We start from the raw sequence: 27,164 nt of genomic DNA, 5'->3' as shown, positions 1-27,164 counted from the left end.
CCTTCACCTGAATGACAACCACAGAAGATGGATGTTTTTGATGTTGATTAAACAGCATGATCCCTAGTAGGAAAATATCTGGTAACATAAATCCTCAAGAAATCCATATGTTGCGTAAGAATGACCTCACACTCGTTGTCCCCAAACATCATTATGTCTAGTTAAAACTGACTCTACAGCCCTCACTGGTACTCTCACACCCCCCACATCCTATCTTTCCACATGGACCCCCTTTCCAGGCTGATATCTGTTTCACCGTCTCCCCTCAAGTTGTGGCTCAGATGTCACCTGCTCCACAACGTCTTTCTTTATCCTCACTTCTTTCTGTTCTCAAGTCTTCTTTACCAGGAGTCTCTAATGTGCCCTTGAGTTATTGTTGTACATGCCTCATTCTTCCTACCAAATCCTCATTTCCTGGAGACCAAACCAGCCTTCTTTTTTGTGGTTGTTTAAATCCTTTAAAACATACCCTCATAAGAGTATAAACTGTTAATGATAAGAAATTGTTTAATCTGTGGAAAAGATTCCCCCTCGTGAAGATGGGTGGATGTAGGGTTATTAGTCTCAAAATTGGCTATTGGAGTAGGCTCTATGGTCTCTGAAGCATAGAAGATTCCCTTGCTGTCTGGTGCTTGTCCCTGGGTGATTAGTCCAGGAGACTCATGGCCCTGAGTGTGAGAGCCATAGAGGGGGGTGGTTGGGAGTGTGGGTTCTGGATTAGTTAAATGTGTTAGAGAAACATGTGTGGGAGGAGAGTGATGGGGAAACAGGAGGCCAAGGGTGTCTCACATATGTCATCAGATCATCGGGAACAAGGTGTGTTTCAAGGTTAAGTGTGAACTCTGGTCTTCCTGGGCTGGAAAGTTGACAGCTTGACCCGGCCCTCATGGACTGGGAGGAATTGACCAGAGGTCTCCAGAGAATGAGGGTTCATAGGGAGATGTGAGGAGATACTAGAAGGATGAGAAATATCATTGCCATCCTTAGACCTGCACACCCACACATCTGACCTGACTTCTAGGAAGCAGCAGCTCTTACATATAGGACTGAGCCCGGGCATAGCAGCTGCTTTCCCTACTATGGCTTCTCTGAGACAGCAGATGGAACAGAATTCAAAGGATTCACAGCCTGAGGTGCATCCAGTTTATACAATACAAGGATGAGTTGAAAGCAAAGAACTCTTTATTACTTGTTACAATTAAGGACACAGGGAGAAATCTCTCAAGAGACTGTGTCCCTGAGAGGTTAGTACAGGAAGTTTTTATGCAATGCATTAGGGGACAAGGCACAGGGAGCTTACAGGTTCAGCTGTGATGCCCGGCCTGTCAGCATGCTACTGCATGCATCCTGTATCCCAGGATGGTGGATATCTCTGCCCACAGGAGGAGATCTTAGTTTTATAATGAGTGAAAGGTAACTTCAGGACAACTCAGGCTGGTGTTCTGTGCAGGTCCTCAACCTCCTGACTGCTCATTCTGGCTCCTATTTAGGGCTGTCAGGTAGACACCTAGCTGGGCTTCCCCTTGGCTGGAAGTGCTGGTCTGGCAAAACAAAACATATTCCTTCCTTAGTTTTGTTTCTTCTCCATCCTCCTACTGATTGCTTTCAGCCTTCCTATTGGAGTCAGTTCTCATTGTCTCCTAGCTAACACAAAGAGAACTCTCTACAACAAAAGCATCACCAGGTTGTCCTTCTGAAGCCCTTCCTCTCAATCTGGGGGAATGTTCCATGACACCTATGTGACCCCACTTAAAGCTCCATGCTCCCTCACCTGGTGCACATTCATCTAAGCCTACTGTGTGCCAGGCTTTTCCAGACACCAGGGCACTACAGGGGTGAAACAGGGGGAGGGGAGGGGTTTATCCATTCTCATACAGTGATTTAAGCTGAAACACAGGTCATTTTGGATCTAGTCAGCACATGGTTATTGAGGGGCCTCCCTTGTCCCAGCACTCTGCTGATGATGAGGAGGCTGTGACATGAACACAGTGGGCTCTCCACCTTGATGACTACAGTTGGTGAACTGCCTTCATGTCGTCAGGCCCCTTCCACGGTGACTACTCTCCATGTCTAGTGGGTCATGACCTCTGACCCTATCTGTCACACTTTGTTGTCTGTGTGCATCTTGACTCAGCATACTCCACCAATGACTCCCCCTGCACCTCACAGTGTGTATCCCAAACAGACATTCTCTCTGGCATCACCATTGTCTTCTCTTGCTGAAGTCCCTCTCTTCAAGGGAACCCCCAAAGGCCCATTCTTATGCCCCAAGGCCACCTCTGCTGAATGCTCCAGTGTGTCCCTGGGTGGTAGGCAGTGTTCTCCTCCCCCAAAGTGTGAGTTTGTGTTACCAATGAACTGTGACTTCCTGGTCCAGTGCTGGGGTCATGCGTTTTGCCATCTTCATATGCTAGGCTGGAACCCCTCCCTCACAGAGTAAGGAGGGGGTGATCACAGCAGTTGGCATCACAAAAAGGACTGTCCAACCCTGATAGAAGACACCAGGTCAGCATTCACTGTAACTGTTCTTTGTTGCCTGATTGGCTCTTGGAGTGGTCAGCGCAGCCTGGGACGGAGCCACTAACTGCTGGCCAGCTTGTGTATTATTAGTCTGCTCTATGTCCCACTGTCTCTCCCAGGTAATACCATCTCCTCCCATCACCAAGGCAAGAATTATTGCCAAGTTGCCATAGTCCAGCAGGAGGCACCTCAGGACAGTCTGTATCTGGCAAGCACTCTGTGGCTCTCCTGCACCTAGTCTGACTTATAAATTAAACTGTCAAGATGGGATCCCATGGAACACCCCCCTCTGCCCAGCTAAAAACAAATTAGTTAACACAGCCTAATGTAAGTTAACACAGGGTCTTCAAGGTTTTAAATTTATCATACCAGACTTACTTGGTGAAGGGTGATTATCCCCACTGCTTCTCCTACTTGGCCTGCTCTTAAGTCTTAAAAGAACCTGCCACAGAGTGAATGACTGCATCCTTAATGCTCTGGTTCCATCCACTGCACCCCCCATGCCCAACATCCAATGTAACTGAGGTTACCGACTCCCCCTGATCAGCACCAGTAAGGATTTTGCTACTAGTGATCAGGCTAATATGCTCTGTTCAATGCCTATTTCCACAGCCTCTTAGGCTCAGGTGACCTTCAACTCTGAACAGACACAGAAGACTTTTCCAGGCTACTCGTGGGGTACCTCACCAACTCTGCCATGCACGGTCTTTGAAGGAAACATCTTAACTGCATGCACCTTTCTTGAGGAGCACAGTTCAGACATCACATTATGATGTCCTCCTCCAGGGAGACTCATGGGACATAGTCACTAAGGGAAAAATACTCAGAAAGGAGCTTGCAAAGAGAGGATGAGCCATTACTCCACATGTGGAGCAAAGCCAGACACCTTGGCAAATTCCTAAAAATTATTTTGGTAAACTGAGGTCAACTCCATCCTTGACATTATCAGAAAACAGCCATGGACTCTCAGCAGCCACACTGTTAATAAACTGTTCACATAATTCAAAAAGGACTACCTTGTAGTCCTTTTTGAATTCTGGAGGAAACACAGTCCTCCTCTGCACATTTGACTTATGCCCATTTATGCTGTCACTTGCAAAGGAGGCTGCCTTAAATGAGGCATCTCAAACAAAAGGCTCTAGAATCTGTCAAAATTAAAGTCAACAGGCATTGCCATCAGTGCCCTGAAAAATTCTTTCACTGACAAAGCATTAGCTACATCTTCTTATGCTTCTTTGAGTCCTGGACCACATACCTGTAATGGATATATGTTGCCAAAGAAGCCCTTGGATGCAAGTAAATACCTTCTCTGCCTAACTTTACACCCATTGAGCAGCAACTGCTAGTTACATACTGGGCTTCCTGTAAAGAGAGGCTCTCACAGACCCTGGCCTGTGACCCTCCATACCCAGCAGCCAACTGAGCCTTGGGAGGCATAGTTACTGATGACTCAATACAGGATAGAGTCAAACTTGGACACTCTGGCATATGCCACCACAGGAAGATGCCTCCTCTGTCCTTCCTTAGTCCCTTGCCAGATGCTACCATACCAGAGGAGGTAACCCCTCCCCTGGTCCTCCCCAAATCCCCTTGGCTATGTCGAGAGCCCCCTTGACATCAACCTAGTGAATAGCAATGGACTTTGTATACTTTATGGGTGATATGACCACCATACTACATCACGGAGCTCAGTGGAATGTTTATGTCCCTGATAAAGGACACAACTCACTCAATAGCCAGCAAAAATGGCCAAACTTTAGCCTGCCATTTTATCACTGGATGCTCTGGCCAGCAAATGGCTCCATCTGCACCTTTTTACAAACTCCTGGGCCACTGCCTAGGAGCTGTTCCAAAACTTTTACGCTAAGGAACTAGGGCACTCTTGCCTCAGAGACGCCCAAAATATAGGTCAAAGTCACAGAAGTCTCCACAGGCACTAAGGCCACAATACATGGCCTCACCAGGACACTGCTTGTCTCCCTTATTTTCCAACATTACAGGTCGTGGCCAGCCCTCAGTTTTCTCCTCAGGACACACAGTGCTGGCTCTACAGGAAGGACTCAATAAACTCCCACCTCCTCTGCAGATGCTAAGCAGCCAGAAGAATGGATAGGCACACTGGTCGCCTCAAACAACTCCTATTTAAGCTATAAGGTGGCATATAAGCCCCCAGTGGGATTTGGAGGTTGATTAATGTGGTATTGGTTTGATTTATTTTTTTGTTGAGAGAGACAGAGAGAGAGAGAGAGAGAGAGAGAGAAAGAAGGAAGGGCTGAGGGAGACAGAGAATCCCAAGCAGGCTCAGTGCAGAGCTGTAAGGTCTCTGTACCATTGATGTGAGCAAAGCTGATCCCCTGACAGCCTTAATCTTGGAGACACAAAGCTACAGTGGCTGATCAGCAAAATTCCTGACTATCATAGGGCTGACACCCTGTAAGCCACCAGGCCCTTCTGTCCAGCTGAGGCTGGCATCACTCTACCCAATCAATAGCCCCTTAATTGTTGGGATAAGCAGTGGGTGTTGTATTGAAACCCATGTGACAATAAATTATATTTTAAAAAATATTACCTTGCTCAGGGACTGCTTCACACCATCTCCTGCAACCCTAATTTAAACAGTTTTTATTTAATATGCACATGTTTGAGAAAAATAACATATCACAGAAGAGAGTCCTAAATATTTATGAATTAGAGTCAGCCAAACTGGTGGTATAGGGAACTCTAAAAATTCTTTCCTCCATAGAAGAACAAAATAGTAAAAAATGTCAAAATCCAGTTTTTCAGAACTCTGGAAATTCACCAGACTTAGAGCAATGCAGGAGTATTTATTTCAAAAAAAAAAAAATGCTGTATCCTCAGCAAGAACAGCCACATTGTAGTGTCCATGGTGTTTCTGATGTTTTTACTGTGACTTAGTCCCATGCCCTGCTCTCTGGCTCTGCAGAACCCTTAAAAACCAACAGCTTGGAGAGAGCAGAATGAGCTGGTGCTCCTTCAAAGCCGCATTCTCAAAGAACTTTCATTATTTGACCTATCAGGTGGTTCACCAGAAAATGTCACACACAGACTATGTGTATTTCACCTGAAATATTTTTTTAACGTTTACTTATTTTTGAGAGAGAGAGAGAGAGAGAGAGAGAGAGAGAGAATGGGGGAAGGAACAGAGAGAGGGAGACAGAATCTGAAGCAGGTTCCAGGCTCTGAGCTGTCAGCACAGCACCTGACATGGGACTTGAACCCATGAATGAGATCATGACCTGAGCCCAGGTCAGCAGCTTAAGCAACTGAGCCACCCAGGTGCCCCTCGCCTAACTTATAAAATTCACTTAGTGTAAAAAGCCTTTTCCCTGGGGGACATTTGTTGAAAACAATTACGGGCACTTCACAGCTGCCTAAGGCAATGGGTAACAGCTGGGGTAAATAATACAGAAACCAAAAGCCTAAAAGGAAAAGCTGGGGAATGAGATGCCTACATTTTGAAAACTTCCTAAAAGTTTCTGGGAATCCAGAAGGCCACTCATAGTGAGCTGGGCATAGCCTCAGGAAATAGCTGAGAAGGCTCGAAGCTCTAGCCCCCAGCTGATCTGGAGGCTCTACATAAGCAGACCCTGAAGGCTAAGGCAGGGCTGTGAATGACAGCACTATGTGCTGAAGGTGTGTCCCAACATGCACACAGAGCCTCCAGGCAAAGACTGGGGGACTCATCAGTTCTACACATGGCATTCAAGGAAATCTCTAACCAAGCATTACCTCACCAGAGAGCAGAGCCCTGGGGGGTGAAATACAACACAGAATACAAACCAAAGAAGTCACTTGGAAAAGTCGCTAAACCAACAACAGCTATAGAAAGCTGCAATAACCAGAAGCCCTGAGAAGGGGGGAGAACCTTATTTCCAGAGTCATCACGTTATAGAATTTTAAGCGTGCAGTTTTCAAAAACAAAATAGGAGGCATACAAGAAAACATGATACTATGAACTATGCATGGGAAAAAAGCAATTAAGAAAAAATATCCTGGCGAAGCCCAGATATTGGACTAACTAGACAAAAAACTGAAATCAGCCATTTTAAATAAGTCCTCAGGGCCTATGGGACAGCATTAAGCACGCCAGCATGTATAACAGGAGTCTCAGAAAGGGACGAAAGACTAAAGGGGTCCAAAAGAATATTGGAAGACATAATATACAAAAGCTTTCCAAATACGATCAAACTTCCATATTCAAGAAGCTCAACAAATTAGAAGTAAAACACAAGAACACAAGTTACAAGAGATCCACCACAAGACACACCATTATCAATTTGCCAGAATTCAAAGACAGACAGAGAATCTTGAAAGCAGGAAGTGACTCTTCTTGCACAAGGGCTCCTCAGGAAGAATAACAGTTACCTTCTTATCAGAATCCATGGAGGCCAGAGGCAGTGGGATGACATGTTTCAAGTGCTGAAGGAGTAAGACCTTTGACCAAGAGTTCTGAAAAGCAGAAAAAGGATCCTTCAAATATGAAGAACAAGAGATTCCCAGATGAACAAAGACCAAGAGAATGTGCCACTAGCACACCTGCCCTACAGGAAACACCAAAGAAAGACTGTCAGGCTGAAATGAAATGACCTAGATAGTAGTTTGAATCCATGCAAAGAAATAAAAAGCACTAATAAAGGTAACTGCATAGGCAAATTTTTTAAAAATGCATACATGCATAGTTGTTAGTTACTCTTTTTTTTCTTATCCAATATAAGGCAACTGGATAATTCAGTAAGTATAATCACAATATATGGGTACACACTATATACACATGTAATTTGTATGACAGGAGCACAAAGTAGGAGAGCACAGAGCTATATAGGAACAAAGTTTCATGTAGTAGTGAAATTAAGTTGCTATTAATTTAAATTATAATGTTATCTAAGGTGGAAATTGTAATCCTCAGGGCAACCACTAAGAAAATAGCTAAGGTTATTTTTTTTTAACAACAATGAAATAAAAATAATACACTAGAAAATATCCACCTATTACAAAAGAAGATAGTAATGAATGATAGATGAACAGAAAGAAACTGTAAGATAAAGAAAACAAGTGGCAAAATGGCAGATATAAATGCTATCTTATCAGTAATTACGTTACATATAAATGGATAGGTTGAAAGTAAAAAGGTTTTATAAGACATATCATGCCAACAGTAGCCAAAAATGGGGAGGGGGGAGGGACTTTCCTAGCATCAGGAAAAATAGACATTTATACAAAATTGTTACTACAGATAAAGAAAGGCATTTGATAATGTTAAATGTGTCTGTATTATTAAAAAACATAACAATTATATACACATAACAATATAGCCACAAAATACATGAAACAAAACCTGACAGAATTGAAGGGAGAAATACAACTCAATAAAAATAGAAGATATCAACACTCTACTTTCAATAATCTGAACAATTAGTAGAATATCAACAAAAAGGGAAGGCTTGAACACTATAAAAAATTAGATCATACATTTATAGAACATTCCATCGAACAACAGAATAGGTATTCTTATCAATGTAAACAGAACATTAGCTAGTATAAACCACACATCATACAAAAAAACATACAAAATGTAATAAAATTACAAATAAATAATGGAAGAAAATTTGGGAAATTCACAAATTTGTGTAAACAACATGCCCAAATAACTAATGGGTCAAAGAAGAAATTATGACAGAATCATAAAATTATTTGAGATGAATTAAAATGAAAATATAGCATGCCAAAACATATGAGATACTAAGAATACAGTGCTTAAAATTTATATATCAAAAAGCCAAAAATAAAAAAAAAGCTTATATTAATAAATTGATCTTTCACCTTAAGACAAATGAGAAAGAAGACTAAACTAAAAACAAAACAGTAGACAAAAAAATAGTAAACAAAAAAAGTAGAGGATAGGAAGCAGTAAAGATTAGAGTAGTAATAACTGGTATAGAGAATAGAAAAAACATAGAGAAAATCAACACAACCAACAGTTGGATCTCTGGAACGATTGAGAAAATACACAAACCTGTAGCTAAACTGACCAAGAAAGAGAGAGCATGTAAATATTTAAGAGGGAGTACTACTTCTGAACTTGCAAATATAAAAATAATTGTTTTTGTAGTGTAGTGGTTATCACACTCACCTAACAAATATAAAAATAATTATGAGGGAGTACTATGAACAATTGTATGCCAACACAGAAAAATCTAGATGAAATGGACAATTTCCTAGAAACATACTAACAAACTAATCCAAGAAGAAATAAAAAATGTAAGAGACCTGTAAAAATTAAAAGATTAAATTAGCAATACAAAAACTTCCCCACAAAGTCGAAGACCAGATGGCTTCACTGGTGAAGGGTGAAGTCTACCAAACATTTAAAAAAGAATTAACACCATCCTTCACACACTCCCAAAGAAACTAATGAGGTGGGAACACTTTCTAAGTTGTTCTCAGAAATGTTTTGCCTGATACCAAACTCAGACAAAGATGATCTAAGAAAACTATAGACCAATAGAAGAGCTTTATGAATACACACACAAAAATCCTCAGCAAAATACTAACAAACTGATTTATGTGGCATATAAAAAGGCTTATACAACATGACAAGTGGGATTTATCCCAGAAATGCAAAGTTGGTTCAATACACGAAAATCAATGTATTACACCATATTAATATAATGGAGGGAAGGAGAAAAAAAAAAAACATGATTCACTCAATAGATCAGAAAAAGCATTCAGCAATATCCAACACTCTTTCATGATAAAAACACTAAAAAAATCACTAGGAATTTAAGGCAATTATTTCAATCTGATAAAGATTATCTATGAGAAACCCACAGTTAACATGCTTAGTGGTGAAAGATAGAAAACATCCCCCTTAACACTATGAACAAGACAAGGACACCTGCTTTTGCCACTCCTGTCCTATTGCATTAAGTCCTAACCAGCACGATTAGGCAAGAAATGAAATAAATGCATCCAAATTGGAATCGAAGAAGTAAAACCAACTCTTACAGATGACTTATTTTGCACATAGAACATTCTAATGAATGCACACCAACACACACACACACATACACACACACACACACACAGCTAATAAGTACAGTAAGGTTGTAGGATACAGGATCATTTTTTAAATTTTTTTTCAACGTTTTTGATTTATTTTTGGGACAGAGAGAGACAGGGCATGAACGGGGGAGGGGCAGAGAGAGAGGGAGACACAGAATCGGAAACAGGCTCCAGGCTCCGAGCCACCAGCCCAGAGCCCGACGCGGGGCTCGAACTCACGGACTGCGAGATCGTGACCTGGCTGAAGTCGGACGCTTAACCGACTGCGCCACCCAGGCGCCCCTGGGATCATTTTTTAAACATCAGTTTTATTTCTATACACTAGCAATGAACAATCTAGTAAACTAAGAAAACAACTGTATCTACAATAGCAACAAAAAGAATTAAATACTTAAGGATAAATGTAAAAAAAAAAAAAGGTAAAAACTTTTACCCTGAAAACTATAAAGCAATGTTGAAAGGAATTTTTTAAAAACCTAATAAAATGAAAAGATATTCTGGGATCATGGACTGAAAAACTAATATTGTTGGATCTACAAATCCAATGCAGTTCCTATCAAAATTACATTGACCTTTTTCACAGAAAATGACAAGCTAATCCTGAAATCCATGTGGAAATGCAAGAGCCAGAATTTTAAACAATCTTGAAAAAGAGAATATACTTCCGGATTTCAAAACTTACTATAAAGCCACAATAATCAAGATAGTATAGTACTGGTATCAGAATCAAAATATAGATCAATGAAATAGAGTTGAGAGTCCAGAAATAAACCCATGCACCTATGTTCAATTGATTTTCAGCCAGGATGCCAAGAATATTTAATGGGAAGAGAATAGTCCCTTCAAAAATGGTGCCAAAATAACTGGATATCCATATGCCAAATAATGTGTTTAGACGCTTAGCTCAAACCATATACAAAAACTAACACAAAATGGCCCAAAGCCCTAAACCTAACAGCTAAAGCTGTAGAACACTTAGAAGAAAATATAGGTATAAGTTTTAGTGACTTTGGATTAGGTAATGGTTTATTAGACATAGTATCTAAAGTAAAAGCAACCAAAGAAAAATTAAATCAATTGGACGTTATCAAAATCTAAGTTTTGTGGGACACTATCAATAAAGTGAAAAGACAACCCACAGAAAGAGAAAGAATATTTGCCATGTAATCTGATAAGGGTCTAGTATCCTGATATGTCAAGAACACTTATAACTCAACAATAAATCCAATTAAAAAACTGGCAAAGGAGTTGAATGGCCAATAAGCACATTAAAAGATGCTCAACATCAGTTGTTAGGGAAATGCAAGTCAAAAACTCATAAGATGTCACCAAAACAGACACTCATATCAATGGAACAGAATAGACAACACAGAGATGGACCCAAAAATGTATGGCCAACTAGTCTTTGACAGAGCAGGAAAGAATATCCAATGGAATACAGTCTCTTCAGCAAGTGGTGCTGGGAAAACTGGACAGTGACATGCAGGAAAATGAACCTGGACCACTTTCTTACACCATATACAAAAATAAACTCAAAATGGATGACAGACCTCACTGTAAGACAGGAAGCCATCAAGATCCTCCTGGAGAAAGCAGGCAAAAACCTCTTTGATCTTGCCCCCAGCAACTTCTTACTCAACACCTCTCCAGAGGCAAGAGAAACAAAACAAAAATGAACTATTGGGACCTCATCAAAATAAAAAGCTTCTGCACAGCGAAGGAAACAATCAGCAAAACTGAAAGGCAACCGACGGAATGGGAGAAGATACTTGCAAGTGACATCAGATAAAGGGTTAGTATCCAAAATCTATATATAAAAAAAAAAACTTATTAAACTCGGGGCACTTGGATGGCTCAGTCAGTTAAGCATCAGGTCATGATCTTATGGTTTATGAGTTCAAGCCCTGCGTCAGGCTCTGTGCTGACAGCTCAGAATCTGGAGCATGCTTTGGATTCTGTGTCTCCTTCTTTCTCTGCCCATCCCCCACTTGTGCTCTATCTCTGTCTATCAAAAATAAACATAAAAAAATAAAAAAAGAACTTATCAAACTCAACACCCAAAAAACAAATAATCCAGTGAAGAAATGGGAAAAAGACAGGAATAGACACTTCTCCAAAGAAGACATCCAGATGGCCAACTGGCTTGTGAAAAAATGCTCAACATCACTCATCATCAGGGAAATACAAATCAAAACCACAAGATACCACCTCTGTCAGAATGGCTAACATTAACAACTCAGGCAACAACAGATGTTGGCGAGGATGCAAAAAAAAAAGTGGATCCCTTTTGCACTGTGGGTGGGATTGCAAACTTGTGAAGCCACTCAGGAAAACAGTATGGAGGTTCCTCAAAAACAGAACTACCCTATGACCCAGCAATTTCACTACTAGGTATTTATCCAAGGAGTACAGGTATGCTGTTTTGAAGGGTTACAGGCACACCAATGTTTACAGCAGCATTATCAACAATAGCCAAAGTATGGAAAGAGCCTAAATGTCCATCATTGAATGAGTGGAATAAAGAGATGTGGTATATAGTATACAATGGAGCATTACTCAAAATCAAAAATAATGAAATTTTGCCATTTGCAACTTTGTGGATGGAACTAGAAGGTATTAGGCTAAGTGAAATTAGTCAGAGAAAGACAAATATCATATTACTTCACTCCAATGAGGACTTTAAGAGACAAAACAGATGAACATAAGGGAAGGGAAGCAAAAGTAATATAAAAACAGGGAGGGGGACAAAACATAAGAGACTCTTAAATATGGAGAACAGAGGGTTACTGGAGGTGTTGTGGGAGGGGGGATGGGCTAAATGGGCAAGAGGCATTAAGGAATCTAGTCCTGAAATCATTGTTGCACTATATGCTAACTGGGATGTAAATTTTAAAAAATTAAATTAAAAAATAAATTAAAAAAAAAACCACATATGACACCACTTAACATAATGTTTTCAAGGTCCACTAATGTTGTTATATGAATGAGTACTTCATTCCTTTTTATGACCAAATAATATTCCACTGTATGGATAGAACACATTTGGTTTATCCATTCATCAGGTGATGGACACTTGAACTTTTTTTTTTTTTTTTTTTTTTTTTTTACTTTTTGGCTATTACATGAACATATGTATGCAGGTCTTTGTATGAACATGTATCTTCTGTTCTCCTGAATTATATACTTTGAAGGGGTGAATTTTATGGTATGTGATTTGTTTCTCTATAAAAAAATTCATGAGGGGCGCCTGGGTGGCGCAGTCGGTTAAGCGTCCGACTTCAGCCAGGTCACGATCTCGTGGTCCGTGAGTTCGAGCCCCGCGTCGGGCTCTGGGCTGATGGCTCAGAACCTGGAGCCTGTTTCCGATTCTGTGTCTCCCTCTCTCTCTGCCCCTCCCCCGTTCATGCTCTGTCTCTCTCTGTCCCAAAAATAAATAAACGTTGAAAAAAAATTTTTAAAAATTCATGAATTATTTATGGAATAAGGTCAAGAAGCAGAATACTAGCAGCATCCCAACCTCTCTGAGCCCCTAACAATAACCTTTATTCCCTATCACAGGGGACGACTGTCCAAACTCTGGAGAGAATCACTCCTCACTTTCTGTTTCATCCTTAATTAGTGGTACCAACTAAGAGTACAGCCCTAAACAACAGTGTTTTGCTTACTTTGCAATTTAGATCAATAAAGTCACATTCCACGTATTCTTTCCAGGTCTGGTGTCTTTCACCTGACATGAAGATTCTTGCATTCAGCCTTGTGTGGAACTATAATCCATCTATTCTATTCCTGAAGCACCATCCCAAAGTACTCTCCTTTCCAAAATAAACATAACCTGATTGCTTTTTAACAAAAAAGTAATATTTTCATAAGAAATATAGACAACACAAAAAGATATAAATAAGAAAGGTTAAATCACTGACTGTGTTACTCCCCCCAAATAAATAATGCTAAATCTAGTGTATATCCTTCCAATGTACACACACACACACACACACACACACACACACACACACGCTATTTTTTAAATAAATATCCTAGATCCTGGGTAGATTTAAAAAAAATTAACGTTTATTCATTTTTGAGAGACAGAGAGAGACAAAGAATGAGCGGGGAAAGGGCAGAGAGAGGGAGACACAGGATCCGAAGCAGGCTTCAGGCTCTGAGCTGTCAGCACAGACCCAACGCGGGGCTTGAACTCACGAACTGCAAGATCATGATCTGAGCCAAAGTCGGAAGCTCAAGCAACTGAGCCACCCAGGCACCCCGATCCTGAGTAGTTTTATTTAATAAAATGTATATATCCATCCACCCTTATTTTTAGCACAGGTATAATTTTTATGTAATTTCCCATGTCATCCTTGATAGCTCACCCAGTTTTTGGTAAACCTTTTTTCCCAGAGGATTTACAGACTGAGAAGAGCAGAGAAAAGAACACAGCAGGGACAAGTCACTAGACGATTTAACTCCTAGCCATCCGACGCCCACCAGCCCCACCTCCCTGTTTCCAGAGGTCCAGGGGCCCTGCACTGTGCAGCAGTTTTATTAAGTCAGCAGAGATGCTTGGTCTGTGGGGACAGCCTGAGCTGTGAGCAATGAGTAAGAAGGACACAGGGGAAGCTTCACATCTTCGGGGACACCCCTGAAGGTAGGAACAGTCTGCATAAACAAGGCTACAGAACTGGGATGAAGGCAGGCTTTGCTCAGCTCAAAAAGGCAATAAACTATGAAAAAACAATATGGGAATTACATATTCCACCATGACTCCCCCTCCTAAAGGCTTTGCAGCAGCCCAGCAGCAGAACAGGAAATATGTGGCTACAGAGGTACCACCCTGGCTCCTGCCCTGGTCCTGTCCCTACACAAGTCACCCTTTTTGGTTGGTCCAGGCCCGGGTCATTCATTCCGACTGAGACCCACACTCCACCTTCCCAGTGGCTTTCTTTGCCTAGAAGCTCTAAGCCTGAACCCTTGAGGCAAACAAACCATTGTTTTTAAAGTCACCACATGCTGTGCAGCCGCACTGTTAAACTGAGTCAGACCCACATAGGAGGCCTGGCCACAGTGGGGAGGCAGGTAATGGGGCTGAGTGGAGGGGAAGAGTCCCAGTCCTACCACCACTGGGAGTTGATGTGGGAAACAAAGGCAGAAGAAAATGGCAGATAGAACTAAATTTCCTTATGACCTGCAGCCCATTGACAATTACTTGAGGATGGCAGAGTAAAACCTTTCTCCAGGAACTCTTTACTGTCTTAATACTAATGCTTTGCTACAGGGAAACACAACTTTAGCTTATAATGGCTAGGCCTCTGCTATCTTGAGAGTCTTCAGCATATGAAAATCTCACTGGAAACTTCTCCTGGACTTTATCTCCCCCAGTCTCTCCTCATGGTCCCAGGGCAGCTCTTCCTGCCCATGGGTCTTGTCCCTGCACTTCAATAAAATCACTTTTTTGCACCAAAGACGTCTTCAAGAATTCTTTCTTGGCCACTGGCTCTAGACCCTACAAACCCCACTATCACCTAAAAGCCTCATCAGGAGCTACATACAGAACAGTCAATAGGGTCTCAGGTCCCCATTCTGCTATTTTCTGTGGCTCCCTTGGAGAAAAAAAACTAAGTGGAACAGGGTTGGGTGAGGGGCCGGTCCCTGGGTCCCTGTAGTCCCACATCCTTAATCTCTTAAAAAAAAAAAAATAGACACAGCTACCCAGGACCCATGCAACAGTCCTTCATATCCTTTACCCTCACAAACCCCGAGGTCTATCATTACCCCCATTACACAGCAGAGGAAACACAGGTTAAAGGGGATGAGGAGAGCCAGCCTCTCCCCCTGGGTCCTGGAGCCCTACTTGGCCTTCTCAAGAACTAGCAATGGCAAGGGATTTCTCTCCTGCCATTTCGGTTTCTCCCCGCTCCCCTGAAAGGGCGGGCCTATGCCTGCCGACTCCAGCTTGTTCTGTGTCCTTCACCTTGACCACACCTCCTCCCCTTGAGTAATCCCCCCCTCACCTGCCTAACAGGACTTGGACCCTTCCCCAGCCAATCGGCTGAGGCCACAGCCATTACCTCACCAACTGCCCCTAGGCCCCAATAAAACCTTTGTCCTTTTCAAACTTGCTCTCTCTCCCCGGTATCTCCCCGCTGCGTCAGTGCAGGTAGGGGATTGAGCTCGAGCTAGCTCGAATAAAGGCTCTTTTGCTTTTACATTGGACTCAGCTCCCTGGCGGTCTTTGGGGATCATGAATTCTGGGCATAACATCCCCCTGTTGGATCCTCTGACAATATGACCTTCCTTTAGAATTTGTCTCTCAAACAAGCTCCCTTGACCCCAAGCCATGCTCTAGCTTGTACCCCATTTCTCTCCTCCCCTTCAGGACACAAGGAAAGAGACACATCCCCACTGTCTCTATGTCCTTGCCTCTGTGTTCAACACCCATCCGGCTGCTCCCTGCACATGTGGCCCTTGCCAAGGCTACCAGTTATCTGCAGGATGCAAACAATCCTGCAGACCTCAGTGTGCCCAACGTCTCCTCAAGATTCAGTATGGCATGAGATTCAAGGACTTGAGAACTGCACGCCGTGGCCCCCATGTTGGAGAAATTAGTAAAGTACCACACCAAAGATGGCCGATGGGACTAAAACAAACTCTGGTCTCTGGATTAGAGATCCCTCTTCCAAGTTCTTCTTGCCCTGTTTGCCACACGTGAAACGCCTCCTCCCCCCACCCCCCACAAATATGGAGACTGACAACTATAAATTACCCTTCCCACTTGCATTTGGCGCTCAGATCTTTGGAGAAATGATCTCCTCTGAGACCACTGGTGTTAAATAAATCTTTGATCCACCAAAATCTCCAAGTTCAGCTTGGTTTTTCCACCAGCGTTCCAGCCTGGTTCCGTAACATCCCCACATCCTTGTCCCTGCGGTATGCCCCTCACTCTTCCTGCATGTGACTTTAGCCCCTACTCCTTTTCATCCCTTCTCCTCCCTCCTGATAAAATCCAGTCCAGCCTTCACAGAAGGGCTGCCAACCATCAGGAAGGACGCCCTGCTCTCATTTCCGAAACAGGCCTTGCTGGTTCTGTCCCCTTCCTGCTACATCTACAGGAACTCTGACAAATACATTCCTGCTGAAGCACTTAAAACATTCCACCCAACTCCCCCTTGTTAGAAGGCTCTTTTGGAGCTTTCTTGTGCTCAGCACTCTAGAATAAAGGCTATGTTAATGATTCTGGAACTGATTTGTTTCTCGTGGGGCTCCTAGTGTGTGCATGACAAGAAGCCCTTGATTGCTGAGGCATCCATATCAAAGTCAGCTCCTAGCAAACCAGCCCCAGAGCCAGGCCACTCACACCCATGACGCTTCCCTTTTAGCAAGTCCTGGGTAACCTAGATCACTGACTGCTTGAGTGATTCTGCTTCTCCCTTCCCTTATCCTACTTCTTGCTCTCATGTTTTAAACCATCCGATAAACAGTGAACCCATGAAACCCTAATTACCCCATTCCAATAAATGCAGAACCCCAGGCCCACGCACCCTCCCTCTCTCTCTACCTGAGACTGCACTGTGTGACTGTTGCCCTCAAGTGTGCCATGGACCCTCCAGGACCTGTGAGTAATAAATCTTGTTCTCCAAAGCTCCCTCATGATTTTCCTAAGGCAATTCATACAATATAATGAGAACCACAAGGGCTGATCCAGCTTCAACAATGGCTCAGGTGGGGAACCCACTGGGGGATCATCACAAGTAGTATAGGCCCAGCAGGCATACCTGTCCTATTGCATCACTGTGGAAAGGCTGAAATGACATCACACCCTTCTTCTTCCAGCTTAGAGTTGCCATATTTCACAGACAAAATGGGACATACTTATGCTGAAAAGTGAGTCATTGTGTCTCTGAAATTCTGTGTTTTATCTGGCAGCCCTTCCCAGGTTTCCATGCAAACCTCGCTTTGTCCTACTCCACGGGTGTCCTGTCTCTTTTCCTGTGTGGCTTTGTAAGGGTTAAATTGTAGTGTAAGGCTAATGCTTAGCTTGAAAAATAACATCTTTGTGTTGACACTGAAGGTTAAGAGATAACAGTCTTGCTTTACTCTAGTAAATTACGCTTCATACTCTTGTAAATTAGGCTTCACCAATTAAGGAAACAAAAGTTCAAAGAAAAGAGCATCAGAGGCAGGGTCAAGGAGATCCACTGGTTGCAACTTAGAGGCAGAAAGTCTAAAATAAACACCTCACTAGGCAACTGTTTCTAACTCATCTGGCAACTGTTTCTAACTCATCTGGGAACTGTTTCTTTGTTCTGTTCCCAGGTGATGATAAAACGATGTGATCGGCTATAAAAACTCTGTACCCTGGCTGTTCAGGGCCGCACTCTTATCAAGAGTGTTGGTCCCGATCCGTTGGCCTTGCCTCTCATTGTAATAAACTTTGTTGTGACTATCACTGGTGCTCGTAGCATTCTGTTTCAGGAGTCATGTGGATGCAACATTTGGTGCATTGGCCAGGAAAGTTAAAGGTCTGAAACAGGGCCTTTTCCTCAGATTGCTCTGCCAACCCCTGGGAGAAGGCTTGGGATTGGGAGAGGTAAGGAATTCTTGGGGCGCGCCATTTGAATGACTCAGGAGGGTCTGCCAGACGTGGCTATAGACCCAGAGTCAGGGATCCTACTGGGACACCGGTGGACCCCATTCGGTTTGGTTTTTGTCAAGAAGGATCCTATTTTCAGGTGGCTGCCACGGCCTACTGGCCTTGAGATCTCAAACTTGTGTTTTCTTCGTGTCTTAATTGTCTTCTTCCTGTTGACTGTCTGTGCGTCCTTGTCAGTTCTGCCTATCTTTGTCATGGGTCAAAATCAGAGTACCCCCACCCCTCTGAGTCTCATACTAACCCATTTCCAGGATTATAGGAGAGCTGCCTCAGTTTTCGGCCTCCACATTAAGAAGCCGGTCCTTCGAACTCTCTGCAAGGTGGAATGGACCAGCTTTCCAGTCGAATGGCCTCCACAGGGGACCTTTGACCTTACTTTGGTATATAAGGTTCATGATATTGTCTTTTCTAGGCACAAAGATCAAATCTCATACATTGGGGTATGGAGAACCCTCATCGAAAACCCTCCAGATTGGTTAAAACTTCTCCTTCCCCTTCCCCCTTGCCTCCCTAAAATACAGGCTTTTACTACTCAAAGGCAGCCCATCTGGAGCTCAAAATAAGAATCTTGATGGGACTAAGTGGCTGCTCCCTCTATCACCTGCACCAGAGGAAGAAGAAGAAACTTACCGCCCGCCGCCCTATATTTCTCGCTCAAAGAATACAAGTCAAGATGCTTCAGATCAGGAGGCAAGCCCGAGTCAGGACACTACCCTGAGCCCATCTCATACCCAGTCAGGGACTCCCTTCCATCCCCCTCCCACTGCCCTACCCCTTTGTCCAGGGCCACCCCTGCAGGGTGAAGTCCGACCCTTTATGACTTATGTACCCTTCTCCACTAGCGACCTTTATAATTGGAAGCTTCAAAACCCCTCACTCTCAGAGAAACCCCAAACCTTAATTTACCTTCTTGAAACTATATTTGTGACCCACCAGCCAACCTGGGATGACTGCCAGCAGCTCTTGCAGGTTCTCTTCACCACTGAGGAGTGAGATAAGATCCATCGCGAGGCCCTGAAATTAGTCATGGGGCCAAACGGGCAACCCACGGAGGATCCCGCTGTACTCAAGGAAGTTTTTCTTTCCTTGCATCCTGAAAATTGGGACCCAAACACTCCTCACGGTAGGCAATCATTGACCCTATTTTGCCAGACTCTACTGGGAGGTCTCCGAGCGACCGTCTGCTGGCCCACAAACATATCTAAGATAACAAAAGTAATTCAGGGGACCAAGGAAAGCCCCTCAACCTTCTTAGAAAGGCTCATGGAGGCATACTGCACCTTTACCCTTATTGACCCTGAGGCATCTAAAAATAGAAGGGCATTAAATCTGGCCTTTGTCTCACAGGCAGCCCCAGACATTTGGAAAAAGTTACAAAAATTAGATGGGTTTGAAGGAAAAAAAAATTATCTGAGTTAGTTGAAATAGCCCAAAAAGTTTTCAACAATAGGGGTTCTCAGGAAGAACGACAGAAAAAGAAAATTTTGACTAGGGTGGTAGCAGCCATCCTGGATGCCCATGAGGGAAGAGGACCCAGTGCGAGGCTAAGAGAAAAATTACCAGGTGTACTCACAACTGCAAAGAAAAGATCTTTCCCCTCCCCCCGCTGTTCCAAATCCAGCCAGGGCACGCCGGGTTGTAGTCTGACATAAAGGCGGGAACCAATCAAGTTCTGCTGAATGGTTTGAAATAAAGGCGGGAACCAATCGAGTTCTGCTGAGTGTTCAAATTTAAATGTCAACCAATAACAGCTCTGTAACCTCAAAAAATCCCTAACTTGTTTGTGCCTGTCTATAAAAGAAGCTGTAAGATCCTTGCTCGGGGCCTCTTAGCGTCACCGGCAACGAGTGCGCGGAGGACCGGGTTCGAACCTGCAATAAACGACCCTTGCCGCTTGGCTTTGACTCTGGACTCTGGTGGTTTGTTGTCGGGGGGTCTCTCGAATCAGGGCATATCACCAGAACGCCCAAAGAATTCTGGTCTGGGGAAAAGAAAAAAGATAAACAAAGGGTTAAAGTGTCACTAGGAAAAAACCAGTGTGCATACTGCAAACAAGAGGGACACTGGATAAAGGATTGCCCCAACTTAGCCCAACGCAAAATTTGGCCACCTCAGGTATCTGTGATGGGAGTCGATTTCGACTGATGGGGCCACAGCTTCGTGGCCCCTTCTGAGCTGTTGGTTACTGTTAATATAGGGGGCCAACCTAAGACCTTCTTGGTGGACACTGGGGCAACATTTTCAGTTCTAAAACAAGATCCTGGCCCCACCAGGCAAGGGGCAACCCTGGTACAAGGAGCAACTGGGTCCCAGACTTGTTAATGGACCACTGAACAAGTAGATTTAGGCCGTAAAACTAGTACACATTCTTTCCTAATCATGCCTGAATGCCCCTACCCTGGATTACTAGGTAGAGACCTACTGCATAAACTAACGGCTTCTTTGAAATTCACTAAAGGTGGAATAACCAAGGGAGTTCTGACTCAGCGCCTGGGACCTTGGCGCTTATTTATCCAAAAGGCTGGACCCAGTTGCTTCCGGGTGGCCCCCATGCATTCGACAAATTGCCACCACCACACTTCTAGTTAAAGATGCAGACAAACTAACCTTGGGGCAAGCATTGTCTGTCACGGGGCCCCATGAAGTGGAAACTTTACTGCGGGCTCCCCCAGAGCGATGGCTGTCAAATGCTCAGATTACCCAATATCAAGCATTGCTACTCAACCAACCCCAAATACATTTTTGTGCCCCCACCACCTTAAACCCAGCCACTTTGCTACCCGAAGGACAGAATCCCCCTCTGCACTTTTGCCCAGAAACCTTGGCAATGATCTCGTCCCTCCGCTCTGATCTTACGGACATTCCCTTACAGGACCCTGATATCAGCATGTTTTCAGACGGCAGTAGTTTTATGTTTCAAGGGCAAAGGCATGCTGGTGCTGCAGTGATGACAGATCATGAAATTTTATGGCAACAGACCCTTCCCCCAGGAACTTCAGCCTAACACGCAGAGCTCATCGCACTAACAAAAGCTCTAAAACTCAGAAGAAACAAGTCAGTTAACATTTATACAGACAGCCGCTATGCTTTTGCAATTGCTCATGTACATGGATCCATTTATCAAGAGCACAGTCTCCTCACAGCAGAAGGCAAGGCTGGCAAACATTCACTGCCCAGGACATCAAAAAGGCAACTCTCTAGAGGCAATCGGAAACCGCCTGCCTGGCTGATGCAGCAGCCCGAGAAACTGCCCTAACTAAAAGTGAAAGTGCCTTGGAGCTACCGTTCTTGACAGAGCCCTTGCTTCCACCAGAGCCCAATTACACTCCTAAAGATTTGGAGTGGATTTCCAGAAAAGGGGGAAGTAAGATGTTGGGACAAAAGTGGTTTCAGGATCCTGAAGGTAAGATACTCTTACCTACGGCACTCGGGCAGCACATGGTGTGTCAGCTCCACCAAGGGACTCATCTGGGAAAAACGAAGATGGTGGAATTAGTGCGTAAAAAGTTCAGGGCGCAAGGGCTGGGAAAAGAGAGTCAAGAGATGGTTGAAAGGTGTGTAAGTTGCGCCCAAGTAAATCAGGGTCCAAACAGGAAGGTTTCAGAAGCTAAAAGAGATAGAGGAATTGAGCCAGGCCACTTTTGGGAAGTAGATTTTACTGAGATTAAACCAGGGAAATACGGATATAAATACCTGCTTGTTTTTGTAGACACCTTCTCCGGGTGGGTCGAGGCGTTCCCCACTAAATCAGAAACGGCTCAGGCGACAGTTAAGAAATTATTAAATGAAATAATTCCTAGATTCGGGCTGCCTCTGAGCATAGGATCAGACAATGGCCTGGACTTCACGGCGCAGGTGTCCCAGGGTCTAGCCCAGGCATTGGGAATATATTAGAGATTACATTGTACATATAGACCCCAGAGCTCAGGTCAAGTAGAAAGGATGAATCAGACCCTAAAAGAGACCTTAATCAAATTGTCCCTTGAGACAAGCGAAAATTGGGTTGATGTCATGCCTTTTGCCCTTTTGTGAGCGCGTTGTACTCCATTTGTCAAGGGATTTTCCCCTTTTGAAATTTTATTTGGCAGACCTCCACCTATCCTGCCGAGGCTAGGAGACGACGTAATGGAACAGTTGGAACAGGACCACTTGCTGGCTTCACTCATGGCCCTGCAACATGTAAGAAAGGAAATAACCAGGGCCTTGAAAGAAGCCTTCACTCATCCTCCTGTTCTTCCCCAGCCTTTCAACCAGGAGACTTAGTCTAGGTCAAGAGGTACGAGCCTAAAACCCTGGAGCCGTGCTAGAAAGGACCACACACTGTGATTCTGACTATGCCCATGGCTGTGAAGGTAGATGGTGTCCAAACCTGGATTCATCACTCTCAGGTTAAGAAAAACTGCCTGAAGGTGGCAACACCCCAGACTGATAGAGATCCAGATAACAAATGGCAATGGAAGGTCCAAAGGCACCCAGAGGATCTTTAAAGATAAGACTGATGTGGGCATAATAATAATTGTCTGGGTTTGTATGATGATAAGTGTGGGGGACTGTACGGAATTGCATCCCCTATCTTTTTGGCCATACCAATGGGAATTCAGGGACACTGTCACAGGGAAGGTGATAGCATCTAATACCTCTTCCACTCTGCCTTGTTTTTTGTTTGATTTATGCGACTTGGTGGGGGACTCATGGGGGACCAAAATTTCAAAACTATAAGCGAGCAAGTAGACAAGACCTAGGCTACTTGGAAACTTCAATTTCTCGGCTGGAACACCAAGTAGACTCTTTAGCCGAGGTTGTATTACAAAACAGAAGAGGACTTAATTTACTCTTCATGAAGGAAAGGGGCCTCTGCGTGTCCCTCAGGGAAACATGCTATTTTTATGCCAACAATTCCGGAGTAATCCAAGACACTCTCAGTTTGGTCAGGGATAATCTTAGTACCAGGGAATGTGCCAGGGAGGCCAGCAATAATTGATATCAGAGTTTATTCTCTTCTTGGTCCCCCTGGCTCACATCACTGCTCACCGCCATAGCTGGGCCACTGCTATTGTTACTTCTCGGGTTAACTATTAGCCCATGAGGCTAATAGTTGGTAAAATAAAAGAGGCGAGTTGGTAAAATAAAAATTATGATGATTAGGTCCAATTATGTCCCCTTAGTTCCTAATGGTGAATCAAGGGATTGATTCACTGACAAGAAAAGGGGGAAATGTAAGGGTTAAATTGTAATGTAGGGCTAACGCTTAGCTTGAAAAATAACAGCTTTGTGTTGACACTGAAGGTTAAAAGATAACAGCCTTGCTTTACTCTTGTAAATTATGCTTCATACTCTTGTAAATTAGGCTTCACCAATTAAGGAAACAAAAGTTCAAAGAAAAGAGCATCAGAGGCAGGGTCAAGGAGATCCACTGGTTGCAACTTAGAGGCAGAAAGTCTAAAATAAACACCTCATTAGGCAACTGTTTCTAACTCATCTGGCAACTGTTTCTAACTCATCTGGGAACTGTTTCTTTGTTCTGTTCCCAGGTGATGATAAAACGATGTGATCGGCTATAAAAACTCTGTACCTTGGCTGTTCTGGGCCGCACTCTTATCAAGAGTGTTGGTCCCGATCCATTGGCCTTGCCTCTCATTGTAATAAACTTTGTTGTGACTGTCACTGGTGCCCATAGCATTCTGTTTCAGGAGTCGTGTGGATGCAACAGCTTCTCCCTTTGATCTCTAACGCTGACACTCTAGACTCTCCGCACTTGTATTCTGTCTACAGGCTGTGTATGGACCTCCCCCAGTCCCATAGCCTGAAGTAACAACAATGAGTTACCTCCCAATCTTGTCACCCAGCTTGGCCCTTACCCCAGAATCCAGACACGGACAGCCAACTTCCCACTCATTGGTCTGAGAGGCAACTCAGGCACCCTAGGTCGAACGCAGAGCTCCCAGTTTCCCCATTCTGCCTCTCAATCTCATATTTCCCAAGAAAGGCACCACAGCCACCCATCCAGTCAACACAGGAGGGGCAAATATAAACAAAAAGGGCTTGGGGTACAGGAGGTGTGGATATAATCCTCTGGATTTTATATGTACGTCTATATTGTTCAGATTTATTCCCAATGGATGTGCACTATTAAAAAAAAAAGAAAAAACACCTTTATTTTTTAGAGCAGTCTTAGGTTCACAGAGATTTTGAGAGGAATGTACAGAGAGTGCCCATATACCCCTGCCCCCAACATCCCACACGAGACAGGAGCATGTTACAATGTTGAACCCACACTGGCACATCATGATCATCCCAAGTCCAGTTTACAGTAGGGGCCATGCCTCTGTTGTACAGTCAATGGGTTTGGACAAATGTGGAGTGACATGTATCCATCATTATATCATGCAGAGTAGTCTCATTGCCCTACAAATCGTCTATGCTCCACCTATTCATCCCTCCCCTCCTTTGGTGAACAAATGATTCATCATCCATTCAACAAATAATGTTTTGCTTCTTCCTTTTATGCGAGATATTTTCTAGGCACCAGTACAGTGAAAAGCAAGACAGATAAAGGTCCTGCTCTCAGGAAATTTGTATTCTAGATGCAGAGCAGAAATAAACAAGAGAACAAATAAGTGAACAAGATAAATTCAATACTGTGAATTGACAGGGACTATCCTGGGAAAGTGTAGGGTAGGGTATGGATGGAGACCAAAGAAGGCCCTAGAAGAGAGGGTGACATTTTAATGAACCCTAAGTGATAAAAAAAAATTCCAACTGTTCAGGGGTGCCTGGCTGGCTCAGTCAGAAAAGCATCCAGCTCTTGATCTCAGGGTTGCAAGTTTGAGCCCCATTCTAGGTATAGTGATTACTAAAAAATACATAAATAAAACTTGAAAAAAAAGCCAACTGTGCAAAGATCTAGGGGAGGAGCCCTGCAAGCAGAGATAGCAGTGAGTACAGAGGCACTGAGTTAGAGCAAACTTGGTGCTTCCAAGGAAGGAAAGGCAAAGAGGCCAACAAGTCTGGGGTACGTAGATACAAGAGGATGACAAGAAGGGAGGACAAGGTGGCTGGTCATGTAGGGTCTTACAAGTAGAGCAAGGAGTACATGCTTCTTCCTCAGAGTGACTGTTTGTATTTTGAAAAGACAACTCTGTTTCCTCCCCCACTAAAAGGAATCAGGGTCCCTGAGTGACCCCAGATGACCCTCGTGAAGCCAAAGATACACCCCAGTAATGCACAGAACATTGAGAAATGATAAATCACTGTCTTTTTAAGTCCCTAGGTTTGGCGGTGCTTTGTTATGCGTCAAAAGATAACTGATGATGTTCCAGCACTGTGATTTCAGTTACACTACAGCTGCCCTCCTCTGGGGGTGAGAGACAGTGCTGAGCTGAGGACTGCCAATGTGGGAGAAACACCTTAGTTGCCCATGACACTATGTACTTCAAGGATAGTTGGGTACATAACATCAAAACACTGGAAGTCCTTGTGAACTCTAACCTTAAAACAAGATGTATTTTCTGGGCCTGACACTTCTAAAAGTAGTCCAAAGCAACAAGACTTCCTCCTAACCTGGGGGGGGGGGGGGCGGTGGTGGTGTCCCCATGTATCTCTGGTGCTCAGATTTTCATCTCTAATATTCAGAACAGGACTCTTGGAGGACAATAAATCCCATAACTCAGGGCAGGAGAAAAATCAAGATGGCTCTGGAACATTCTGGTGTTGCTAGAAAATAAGATGCTTTCAAAGGTGTCAGAGGACAGACTAAAATAGCAAAGGATCAAAATTGTAAACAGACCACCACTGTGGATCTGTGACAACTTCAGCATCTAATAATAATACAGTATAGTTACCACTTCACAAGTTGAATCTGCAAAGGACCATGAGTTCATTATAATATCAAAACATAAAAGTTAAATTAACACAAAATATATAGAGCCAATAATGAATAAAATAAAACAGCAGACAAAATCAGTCACTAATTAAAGTCAACAAAGGAAGAGATACAGCCTACCTGAGAATCCTTCCTTTGTTGACTTTAGTCAGCCGGGCCCTTTGACAACTTGATCACAACTGCATCACTTCAGGAAGACCCACACATGCAAGCAGGAAGGAGTGGAAAAGTCAGACAGCGCTGGGAAAATCAGGAACCAGAGGAAGCGTAGGAGAGATAATCCATCACCACAGTCACCGGATAACCAGGAACAAGGTAACCAATTTAAAAGAGGCCCAAAGGGGCGCCTGGGTAGCTCAGTAGGTTAAGCGTCCGACTTCAGCTCAGGTCATGATCTGATCTCACAGGTGTGAGTTTGAGCCCCAGGTTGGGCTCTGTGCTGAAGGCTTGGTGCCTGGAGCCTGCTTCACATTCTGTATCTCCCTCCCTCTCTGGCCCTGACCCCCTCATGAGCGCTCTCTCTCTCTCTCTCTCTCTCTCTCTCTCTCTCTCTCAAAATAAACAAACATTTTAAAAAAAATTTTAAAAAGAGGTCCAAAAGTGTTTACAAAAACTCGTGTCCTGGGTGCACCTCTCCCTTGCTGTATTTGAGAACTGAGACGATCCTGACAGTTATCCTGGGATTCTGACACCTGCACTCACCCTGTGGGGGTTTCACGACTTCCTTGCAGACTACAGAAGGGTTGTGCTCCCCATAACCACATCTGCTCAGTGAGCTTCCCCCTCCATCATGACTCCCCATCCGTACCCCAGATTCCACTATTCCTGTGCTGGGCTTGTCACAGCAAAAGAATTGCTTAGCCAGGCTGCCCAGCTCCCAAACTACAGTGGGTTATACAAGTGAACACCACTGTATGCACTTCCCATTGGGGTGAAGCTGGTTTCCTACCCCCTGAAACTGGGCTGGCCTGTGACTTGCTTTGGCAGGGCTTTCAACTCCTGCTCTCACTCTTGGGAATCCTGCCGTCGGCC

The 27,164-nt window shown here is 43.7% G+C and overlaps 1 long non-coding RNA gene across 1 annotated transcript; it reads left to right on the top strand.

The window, feature by feature from the left end:
• Nucleotides 1–19,793: 19,793 nt before the first annotated feature.
• On the top strand, nt 19,794–23,914 carry LOC112856891 (uncharacterized). The gene is made up of 2 exons (XR_015251244.1): nt 19,794–21,653; nt 22,339–23,914. It is a non-coding gene; the product is annotated as an uncharacterized LOC112856891 (long non-coding RNA).
• The last annotated feature ends 3,250 nt before the right edge of the window (nt 23,915–27,164 follow it).

This window comes from Puma concolor, chromosome A1, assembly GCF_028749965.1.
Source record: "Puma concolor isolate L17-30 chromosome A1, mPumCon1.1.hap2, whole genome shotgun sequence".
Taxonomy (NCBI): Eukaryota; Metazoa; Chordata; class Mammalia; order Carnivora; family Felidae; genus Puma; species Puma concolor.
This window is presented reverse-complemented; position numbering and strand designations above follow the sequence as displayed.